This window comes from Glandiceps talaboti, chromosome 13 (assembly GCF_964340395.1).
Source record: "Glandiceps talaboti chromosome 13, keGlaTala1.1, whole genome shotgun sequence".
Lineage (NCBI taxonomy): Eukaryota > Metazoa > Hemichordata > Enteropneusta > Spengelidae > Glandiceps > Glandiceps talaboti.
Genome location: NC_135561.1, coordinates 5,691,514 through 5,703,227, shown reverse-complemented (window position 1 = coordinate 5,703,227; position 11,714 = coordinate 5,691,514). Strand labels below are relative to the sequence as shown.

At 35.5% G+C, this 11,714-nt stretch overlaps 1 pseudogene; it reads left to right on the top strand.

Annotated features, from left to right (window-relative positions):
• Window positions 1-3,754: 3,754 nt before the first annotated feature.
• LOC144444960 (leucine-rich repeat-containing protein 51 pseudogene) lies at window positions 3,755-4,438 on the top strand (annotated as a pseudogene).
• Window positions 4,439-11,714: the final 7,276 nt, after the last annotated feature.

The window sequence follows — 11,714 nt, the reverse complement described above, 5'->3', positions numbered from 1 at the left end:
CCGGAACAAACACGTACGCGAGAATGCGCGCAGACCAGAAACAATTATTTCTTCTTTTGGCCTAATACTCTGTAGCTGTACAATTTCATTCAACAAAGCAAAGATTGTTAAGGGGTTGACGTTATTTGGCAATTACAAAACCCCTCACGCAATCTTGAAATATAAATATATACATTGGACCAGGTATTGACTTGGGTTCGAAGTGGAAGACGGATTCGCTAAGTATTGCGCGTTATTTATGATTATTAATTGCATTGTTTTAACAATCAACTGTTTTTTCTATGTTTACCGATAAAACATTGGACCTGATCCAAATTAAAATCCGGAGCCAAATACCTCAGTTGTTGTAAACCTCGTAACTAGACAATAAAATTAATTACGACGGAACACTCGGGTTGGCGTTGAGTATGCTACAAATCCTATCGCAGTTCAACAACGATGCCGACTTGAAGTGTGTTTTGAAAATGAAGTACCTTGCTAGATTAATGCCATGTTTACGGGATTAATTCGGTGACTGTGTGGAGTTAGCATAACACAACAATCACTTCAAACCGACAAGCTTTCCAAAAGAACTCGTAGATTTAATGTTTAAGCTTAAACAAGTTACGTCATCAAATCTCTGGTTTTGTTTGTCCGCCATTTTGACATTTGTTGATTGTGACGTCACTTTGGTGTCAACAACTTGAACTCCCAGTCAACAGCGAAACTAACAACCGAAAGTCGTCAAGTTAATGTGTTGTCGTAATACAATTTGACCCTGTGTTTACGATGCGATGACAAAAGTAATATCTCAGAACATCAAATAACCATTTGACAAATAAGAAAGCAAGCAATTAAAACTGATTAGGTGTTTTAGTCATTTTCTTTCCTGAAAATAAATACTTTGTGCTTTGCCAGACAAATATTTAATGTCCAACTATCAGCACCTGTACAACCTCATTTCTCGTTGCATGGCACACTTTTAATTGTTCAAGTCTTATTTTAGTTACTAGATACGTGTATGGTATTTCTACCGACGATTTTGATCATTCCAGAATCCGATTCAATCGGATTAAAACCAAACCGCTCTTAATAACTATTACTTAGATAACCGGTTTTGTTTTAAAGTCATTAATTTCTTTAAGTGTGAAGTAAGGTAAAACAATGAGTAATCAATTGTTTTATTTAAGGAGACTCTTAGCGGTGTTAATACAAGTAAGTCCATCTACCAGGCTAGGTAGCGTTACCTTTTTAGTACCAATATTCGTCTCCTAACGACACCGTGCGTTGGTGTTTGACCATCAATGTTTTTCGTTATTTGAGCTTGTAAAGATATTTCGACCAGGTCACTGTCTTCATCGTGATATCAATGAAATATTCAACCTACAATATAACCTTAGATACTGTAGTGAATTTAATACTAGTATATCAGTAAAATGTTATGTAATAATGGCAAAAAAGAATTTTGCAGACATGTTAGAATATGATAAATAGTCTTTAAAACGTCATAATATTAATTTTAGTGTTGGTGTAACATTTACGACATTACAAACCTGCGTGGGTAGGTTTCATTGCAATCTATTATGCCTTTTTTCTGCCTGTACGTCTCCTTAAAGGTTTCCTTTCAAATGAAATATTCCAAGTTATCTGTCGTTGCCAATATACGATTTAAGAGTACGCCTGTAAAATATTAATTAACCACTTCACACTCCGATTTCAATGCCGGACTTGGTAAAATAAATCATGTCAAAGTTTACCCAAAAAAATGCTTCTCGTTCAAGTTCGAGTATTATGTCGAATGAAATGGAATGGGTCTAAACTCAAATAATAAATATTACGGTTTACGTGATGTATAGTGAATTCGCTAAAAAAAATCTTGGATTACATTGAACCAAGTTGCAGCAATATGTTCCATTAATGGTTGTCTAAAAACAGCCAAAAATAAGAAAAAAAGTAAGGAAACAAACATTTAAGCTCAATATGTCTTATTATCATAATTAAAAAATACCTTCATACCAACCTGTGCACGCCATCCTTTCATCATGTGTTCATGCCAATCTTTAGGACACATACACACTACACAATATGCAAATAATGAATAAGTAAATGACCCAATACAATTTGACCCCGACTAGTCAACCCAGTAATGCATTAAACTGATGTGTATGATTTAATAGCAAACTAGCAATTGCGAAATAGTTTTGTTAGAACATACAGTGTGGGCGATATAATCACATATCCATGGCAACACGATTACGTGAATCATTTGAAAGGATCGTTCACTAATGGTAACAATTTCTGTGTTTTTTTTATGAAGTTTAATTCTCCATAGAATATGGCGATAATTAAAGTATGTTATTCATTGTCCAATGTAGTACTTTATCAATATAAGTAGAAAATGGTGTTGATGGTATTTAAAGGTGAGAGATTATTGAAATAAAAACGTCGTGTTTTGTGTGTATTGTAGTTATACATTTCCCTATGATGTTACAAAGAACCAAACCTGAAAGCGAAAACAACCCTCGGCGGAAAAAAATGACAGTCTAAATATTTCTCTGTATGTACTGAGTATCGCTTTTCAGCCGTCACTGGTGAATAATTCGCAGCGCATTTATGCTCATAAAATTTTTAGTGCGGTCGACGACTAGTTTACTCAGTCAGTTGAGACGACAGTCGCAGCACGTTGCATGGCACTTTGTGAAAACATACTTGTAAAATAAGACGTGTTTTGGCCAACAATACCGTAATCTGATATTCCAGGTGGGGTTTAAAGAATTCAGATAGATTTAAAAAGGCAACTTTTTAATTGTTTTCTCTAAGCTCGGCGACTTGCCCCATTTCTCAATAATACGCTATTAAGTGTCAGCGTTGCCCCGGGAAACATTGTAACAGCCACGCCATCAATATAGACCGAGTGACGAATTACCAGTTTACGGCAGTACACACAGTCTACATGGGCGGTGGGACTATGTTACACTCAGTGGTTGCGACAGACCATTTGTCACCTTGTTCTGTCAGGAATTGTTTTAACGAGCCAAACAGCTGTCTACCTCAACGACTCTTCTTGTTATATAAACTGGACTGACTTCATAAAGTTGAACTGATAACGTTTGGTATCGGAGCAACAGAACCTGCGAGTACAGTGGTCGATATTCGTCGATAGTGGAGACACTCACTACGTTTACAACCATAATTGTAAATTGTGTAATTTTACGTGCTCTACTACGCTTCCGTCTGTAGATTTATCAGGACGGATATTCGATTTACAAACAGGTGGTCGTCAACGAACTTCAGTCTCTATCAGTAAGTACGGATTGAATTTCCGAGCATGCAGTGAAAACCATGGATGAAATTGTCATGTAGTCAATCCGCCTCACACATTATTCACTGTTTATATCCGACTGTTTATAGTAGATTACTGAAAATAGCCGAAAGGTGTTTCTTCAATGAAGTGGTTCTGAAGTCTTGACATCGTGTTTGTGTTTATGCCACCCCTAATAACAATTGAATGACTGGTTCGTTGATAAACAGTCGTCGGAAATATTAACCACACTCGTGTTGTTTTACCTAAACAGTCCTCAGACGACAGTTTTTCTCCGCTCTGTCAGGAACAGTTCTGTATCGCAGTCAGCTCTTAGACTAGAACTTGACAAAACTTCGTTTGGATATTGTGCGTGACTATTTGATCAAGTACGGAGCAGACCACATAACAGTAAAGAACGGGTGACTGCTGTATGTCTATATATATTGAGTAACCGCAATTCCATCAGACAACATGATCGCTACGACTACGAAACAGTTCAACCAAACCCCACGATACCGAAAACCAGTCGTCGAAGCATCATTAGATGTAAAAGAAACTGTCTACTCCGCTCCACCGTTAGATTTATCGTTCAGGAATCTTAGTACATTTGACCAACTTGGTACTATAAAGGAATGTGAGCCTAGAGAGATGGGAGGTAAGAAAATGAAGAAAAACGACGAAGGAAAATTTTGTACTACAGCTGTCAAGCTCAACAATAATCACATCGAAAAGTGGACTGGATTTGATGAACTCATTAACAAGGTTATTGCAAATCCGGAGGACTTAAATTGGATTGACCTGTCTTTTAACGCTTTGTGTTCAATAGACGATATAGTCCTTAAGTACCCAAGCGTCAAGATACTATATTTACACGGTAACGAAATTGAAAATTTAGGAGAGGTTGATAAACTGATGCACATGCCCAATTTGAAGAGCGTTGCCCTCCACGGGAACCCAATCGAACAAGAGAAGCGATACAGAGCATATATGTTGACATCGCTGCCACAACTTCGCACTATGGACTTCTGTACGATCACAAAAGCAGACAGAGTTACGGCGTCAGTTATCAATGATCTACACCACGTCAAAAATAGAAAGAAGCGGAAACCTCGCGATCGGAGTGTTGACAACGGCCTTGACGGCGGTGATGTTTGAAAATCACACGTCAAGAAATTTCCGCACGTATTCGGAATATCATCTGTCATTTGATTCTATGGATGTCCGTTTTTTGTTCAATTTCTATAAGCGATCAGAGCTATATATATTCATAACACTGTTTAGACTTCTGGTGTGAGAAACCTTACTGGTTTCCTTAATGTGTTAGTTGTGTTTATATTACGCTGCGACCATAGTTCCGACATTGAAACTCACTTTATATATATACTTCAACCCAATATACACATTATATACATAAATGCAGGTTTTTGAATTGCTTTCAACTGAACGTATGAATTGCAAATGCATTTCGGCAATAAAATGTACGGAAAAGCAAACAAGACACTGTCAAAATTAAAGGCAGAAATCGATATTTTCCCGGAGATTGGAATTTAAAGACTATAGGTTTACACAAAAGCTGTATAAATGTTGAAACAAAACAATATTGAAATCCAGTATCGGATCGAGACTCAGTCATGGTCATTCCATCGGGAAATATGAGTTGCTGTTACCACATATGAAATAATACCCCACCTATTAAAGTGCGCATGTGGATGAGAAATGGGTTTCTAGTTTGGATTTTTGGATGAATGAAACAACTTGATGTTTTCTCAGTATATGGAAAAATAATGTAGAATAACGTACACAAGTCTGTTTTTAAATTTAAGTCAATACATTCCAAAAAACTAAACAATATGTGAAAGTTTGTTATTGTAGATACACCAATAGGACGTAATTTGTAAATAAATTGGGTATAAAGCATAAATTATCGTGATATCAATTCCTGTATGTTCTGCAAAGTCCAGTTGTTCGCAGAAATATTTAATATGTTACTGCATCTACCGCTTGAAACACAACCGTGCATAAATAGTTTATTTATGTGTTTACTTGTGATTATAAGAAATTACTTTTATTCTTTACCCAGTTTGTTTACCCACCACTTCCTGTACGTACAATAACAATTATTTTCTTGTTTTTATTTTTTTGCAATTTTGACTGACTTACAAGTGCAAACTCATTGGTCTGTGTCTTGTTCTTTATCAACTAGGAAGCCATGGTAACGTTTTGTTAATTAAATATCCAAATTAACTACCGTGACCCATTTCTCATGCTGCTTCAAATAAAACCTGAACAAATCTGCAACGAGTATTTGTACATTTCATTGTTTGATTTCAAATTGTATAGTGACGCACGCAGTGTAAATGTTTGACATACACGTGACATACTTGATACATTTGAATGAACAGCTCGCATCGGAGTTCCATTAAAACGGAAACTAATTGTAAAATCCGCCATCTGTTACATGACCTCCATATTTGGGGTCAATGAAAACATTTATCGGTATTGGCCGAAAACCGCTAAATGTATCGTTTGAAAATGATTGCATGTATTAGATTTCCTCAGACATGGGTTGGGCTCTGTTGACATGGGATGGGATGTGGGGTGGGGTGCAATGGGGTGGGGTGGGGATGGGGTATATGCATTGGCCAGTGATATATTTCGTTTTCATTATTTTTTTTATACATTTCATTCTATTTTACCTTTTTTTCTGTTTCAGTGTTTTTTTTTGTGTTATTTCAAAGTTAACCTTGACCCGTCATTGTAAACTATTAAACAATTGAATGCTTTCACTAGATTTGTGTCAGATTATTTCTTTTTTCCCTTTGAATTCGTTTTTATACATTTAATTTAAGAGAAATGTTTTACTCTATCATTGTGTGAATTGCTATACATGTACTTTCCAATATTTTTATTAATGTCTTATGTATGTTTATTTCAAAACGTGTACAAGCATTGTACATATTGATTGATGTCACTGACTACCGAACCATTTAATTAAAGACCGTGTCAACCGAGAAATTTAATGTACAATTTTCCAACTCACTTCTCTAGTGCGTCACAGAAGAGTAAATTACATATGAAATATGAAAACACGATTTTGCCTTGGCCATGCTATCTTCAAATTTGTAGTAGAATTGGGATTGTGATATAGCTTACACTTTCTTGTTATTACATTATACAGATTATTATCCATTGGCAATGAGTAGTGGGTGATACACTATATGAGAGAGAGGGAGAAAGAAATATAGAGAAAAATGGAGAGAGATAGAAAGAGAGACACAGACAAGCAGGCGGGAAGGCAGGCACACACATACACATACATACATACATACATACATACATACATACATACATACATACATACATACTATACATACATACATACATACATACACACACACACACACACACACACACACAAACAAACACACACACACACACACAAACAAACAGTCAGTCAGTCAGTCAGTCAGTCAGTCAGTACTGCAGTCAGTCAGAAACAAAAGGTACATGTAGGGTCGGGACAGACAGAAAGACAAAATAGTCATTGCGTATTTCTTATAACAGTTGCATCAACTCATTAACGAGAGTGACTGTGTTCTCTTGTAATTATCAATGAAATACAACTGTTAGCACCATCAGCTGTATTTTATGTATTTATACAAATTAAACTCGACAGTAAGGGTAAGTGTGTGTGTGGAAGAACTCGGTCGAGTAACAAGTATTCAAACAACACATACCAACGTAGTATCTAGCTTTCAAAATTCCACTGCTGCATTTTTGGATCGTGAAAGTTAATATGTAATCGTGAACATTTATATCACTTTGTGTAGATTATTGAATGAAATGAAGCGTTCCGTTTTAAAGAATTATTGAGTTAAGAACCTTAAGGTTTAAACTGCAACTGAGAGGGCATGCTACATACAGTGAATATTTACAGCTAAGTATCAGCGTCAGTGATTAGCTGTTTCCATCAGACCTGTGTCATATATGTCGGCATATAGAAGTGTTATAAAAGCATGTACTAAATAGAAATATTCAATCTACTTAGTTGCTGTGGAGACAGTCAAACTGTGTTGCACGACCATGGCAATGGGAGAAATATAAATACAGCTGAGTATTAAATTGTATTTCTGTTGTGAGAAAACCACCTGCTGCCTGTCACAGTAGCAAAGGAAGGGTGCTAATCACATATTGACGAGTGTTGTTTTTTACACAAGGAAACTACATATCCTGGATATTTGAACCAAAACGGTACACGGCTTTCATGATCATGCATCTTCATTGTCAAACTTCTTCGTCTGTGAATACATTACAGGATAATGTGGTTATTTCAACTGTTCCAAGCTGCAATGTGCGTGCGTCTCCCAATCCGATGGTGTACATGAAGTATAACTGTCGACATCAGGTCGTGGACTAACCGAACCTGTTACAAATTTAAAGAAGGAAAGTAAACAAATGAATTGGATTAATAACACTTGGCTAAGCATGTTGGAACAGCAGATATAGTTTGATGGCCACATTATGTGTACATGAAATGCCAGGGGAACTGGAAAATTGTTTGTGAACGTAAACCATTATGTAAAGTGGCAATAAAACTGTCCTTATCAAATGATGGAATGTAATAGATGTCTCTGTATTTCCAACACATAGTTTAAAGTGTTATAATAATCCAATTAATTTGTTTACCTTCCCTGTTGGTAACAGGTTCCGTTCATTCACGGTCTGATGTCAGCACTGAGTTGTATATACTCTACTGAGGCATGGGATGGCTGTACATCACCCCTAATTCTTCAGAAATAACACACATTTTGTATTAATATATACCCTTTTCATAGTAAAGGAAATGCTATTCAAAAAGGTACTAATGAAATATATAATTAGCATAAATAAATAGCGAAATGATTGGATGACCACTCGCGCAATGCATCTTGGAACCGGAAGTCATCGACAGCTCCAGCATATCTCGATGGGCCGTAAACCTAATATATGCAATGTAACTCCTTTCAGCTCCTTTCAATAATATTTATCATCTTAAATTTATAACAGAGTTTTTTGACGCATCCCCTATACTCTGGTTTTAGAGATCCATACTTTGAGTTCTCCCACGTGATCGCACTAAATTATAAGCACGCCCAACAATAAATGTCATTGACTATTTATAATCTTGAGAAATATTTATGTACCAAACCTGGATATTAATACTGATAATGAAAAAACCCGCACAAAAATGTTGTTATCATAATTGTTGGTTGAATGGGTTTATAATTATGTATAGTAGCAAGTGGTCAAGTGACTTTATTAATATTTGTTAGTAGAAAAGAAATATTAATTTTGGAAGATGGGTTTCAGTATCCCGAAATACCATATAATTTCCCAAGGGTCTTCTTCAGATCCAATTAATTTCGATACTTAGACATTAGCTGTAAGATAGTCGTGTCATCTCTTAGTCTGACGATAATTAATTGTTTTTCTATACATTTTCTACTCGGTTCACACATGTTTCACTTTATCACCTTAAGTGGGAACAAATACGAGGCTGACTCCGGGGTCCAGAAAAACCATTTTCGTTAACCCTGCATCGCCGATCTCTGACTTTGGGGTCCAGAAAAGCCGTTTTCGTTAACCCTGCATCGCCGATCTCTGTACAACAGAGGAGTTCAAGGGAGGCATTAGGCCAAATGTTTTCCATGCATTTTTTTTAAACATTTAAAACAAAACGATAAGAAATTGTTTGTCTTCTTGAGTATCTTGACCTTCATGTACGTCTGTTTTCTTTCCCCAGTGATGTCTGTACATATTTCATCAAACTATTTACAGAATGGGTATTGTAACCGACATTTTGTTTGTTTTGGGGTCGAAGCAATATTTTCCAAAATTAAAAACAATTAAAAAATATACAATAAAATAAATTCTCGACCTACTTACACTATTTTCTGAGGCCATGTTATCGGATTTCAAGCACAATGATTTTTTTCCTTATGGAAAATAAATATTGTATCGTAACTTATGACCTTATTGTTCTCACAACTAGCCTCTTCGTTGTGGGACTATATGGAGATGTGTGAATCGAAGCTTTTAAGATCATTATTCATTTCCCATAATGTCTCATATACGACAGACCCGTCGAACCTTTCTCAGACAGATATGATGCGCCAATTTGTATAACTAAGTTATGCAGGTCACATTATATAGGGTTAGGGGAAAAAAAAGACTTTTCTTGGTCCCTACGTATAATAAAAGCAAATAAGACTAAACAAGCCTCATGTTTTTTATCCATGACAAACTAAATATGTGTTTTCCGAATATTTTGCCCTGGGTAGTGTTTTTACGGTAAACTTTGAATTTAGGTAGAAAACATTTCTCGAAAATGGGGTAAAAATATAAATACAAAAAATACAAAGTGCAAAAAAAAACACACACACAAAACGATGTCACACCCCATAAACCGAATCAATACCGATCGATCCTATATCAATGTTTGACAGATATGTCATCGAAACCCAATATATTTTATTCACACCTCTTCTTCAGGTATGTTTTTATTTTCATCATTTTCAAAATTATCTCCAGATCTTTGAACGATGAATGAGCTTAGTTTAAAATTGTAATTATAATTTTAAGACGAATTCACTTAAAGGCTTTCCGTTTACTGTTTGTCTAAATTAAATTTGAAATGAACCAAAACTGATACGAAGTCACAATATTTAGCTTTTTTTAGGCGGGAAAGTAAATATTTATTTTAACACAATATAACAGTTGCCGACAATACATTGAAGCCTGGTTTACATCCTTAATTTATTTGACTAGTTCGCCTCCTCTTCGTTTACTTATCTCTATTGATTCTTAACGCATACACAATTATTTGAAGAGGTATCCATTTTTTCTGCAAATAACTCGCACAGAAATTATCAGTTTGCACTGTATGAGTTGCCTTCATGTAGTCATGAATAATCGATAATTTCAAAATCAAAAGTGGACACTTGGTAAAACATTTCTGTGAATATTTTCTAAAATGTTTTTTTTTTTGTAAAATCAAGCCAAATCAAGAAACGATTGTTTATAAACAAATTTGTTGTATTTCGCAGTCACCATACTCATTCATTATTATTCTTTCTACAGGGGATGGGGAGGGGGTGTTTGCTTGTACACAAAAAACTACAAGTTGGGAAATGCCGAAATACAGTGTTTCAAGGGTTATTTTCTAAATACATCAATGCATGTTTCTTCTCGTTGGGAATCGACAACTAGTGAAACTACTGGACAAACAACTAACTAATAGATATGAAAGCATTATCTAACGTATAAATAGATAGATAGCGAGCTAGACACACTATCACAATACACTTATACACGACCTGATTTCCAAACATGCATGACGACAATATGGAGCTCAGAGAGAGGAATAAAAAATGAAAAATAAACAACAATGGGGTATTGTCATCTTGAGAACACACATAGAATCTATAGTATCATTCCACAATCACAACTCTGGCAGCTGTGTGGAGCAGACTGTCACTATGTCCAAATATGGTGTGTTCTAAAATATCAATCCGCTTCATGATACGGTTACACGACTATACCATGGTATTCATGGGAATACAGCATGCAATCTACTTATTTACCTCGGACTTTAATGCCGTATAAATATACTGAATTTGTTTTATCAATTTTTTCACTGCCGACCCTTTAACTCTTTTTTTAATTTTTCAAGAAAAAAATAAAATCGCAAAAATTGGGAAGTCTCACGAGAAATAGTGGATGCGGAAACTGACATTAACTTAAAAAGACAATATACAACTGTTCTTCCAATCTGTAATGGCTTTACATCCGATAGGAAGAAATAAATAACACAGAGACCATTTGGAAAATAATGGAAATCCTGAACTAGACACTCACATATGATAAAAAAACACATAGTAAAATAAAAAATCTACCAACCCCACCTATTCTAAAATTGAGCGTAATCGAAACCACAATTTTTTTTATTACGCCTTATGTCATACTAGAATATTTAAACCTCCTCGAAGCCTTTCCTAAGATCTTCAAAAGAGATGACGCTGATGGCAATTTACAATCATCATGAAACATACACATTCTTTTACGTTACCATGACAATTAACCAGAGATGTTCATTTCCTTTTTCTCTGTCATGTAACACCTTTATTTCCGGAATGGCTAACTGTCCAAACGGAAGTAGTAGTACCGGAAAGCAGTCGTATATTAGAGCGAGGTGATAGTGTCATTTCACTGGATGAAAATCTTATCGCTCCCAGAAGGCCCAAACTCTCAAATAACAGGATTGAGAACGAAAACTTCTTTCAGATTTACTGACTTTGTTTCCAAATATCAGTATAGGCGATCTAGTACTAGTCTTACATATCCAATGTAACAGTGCACGATACATGTCACATATATCTCTGCATCAATTACC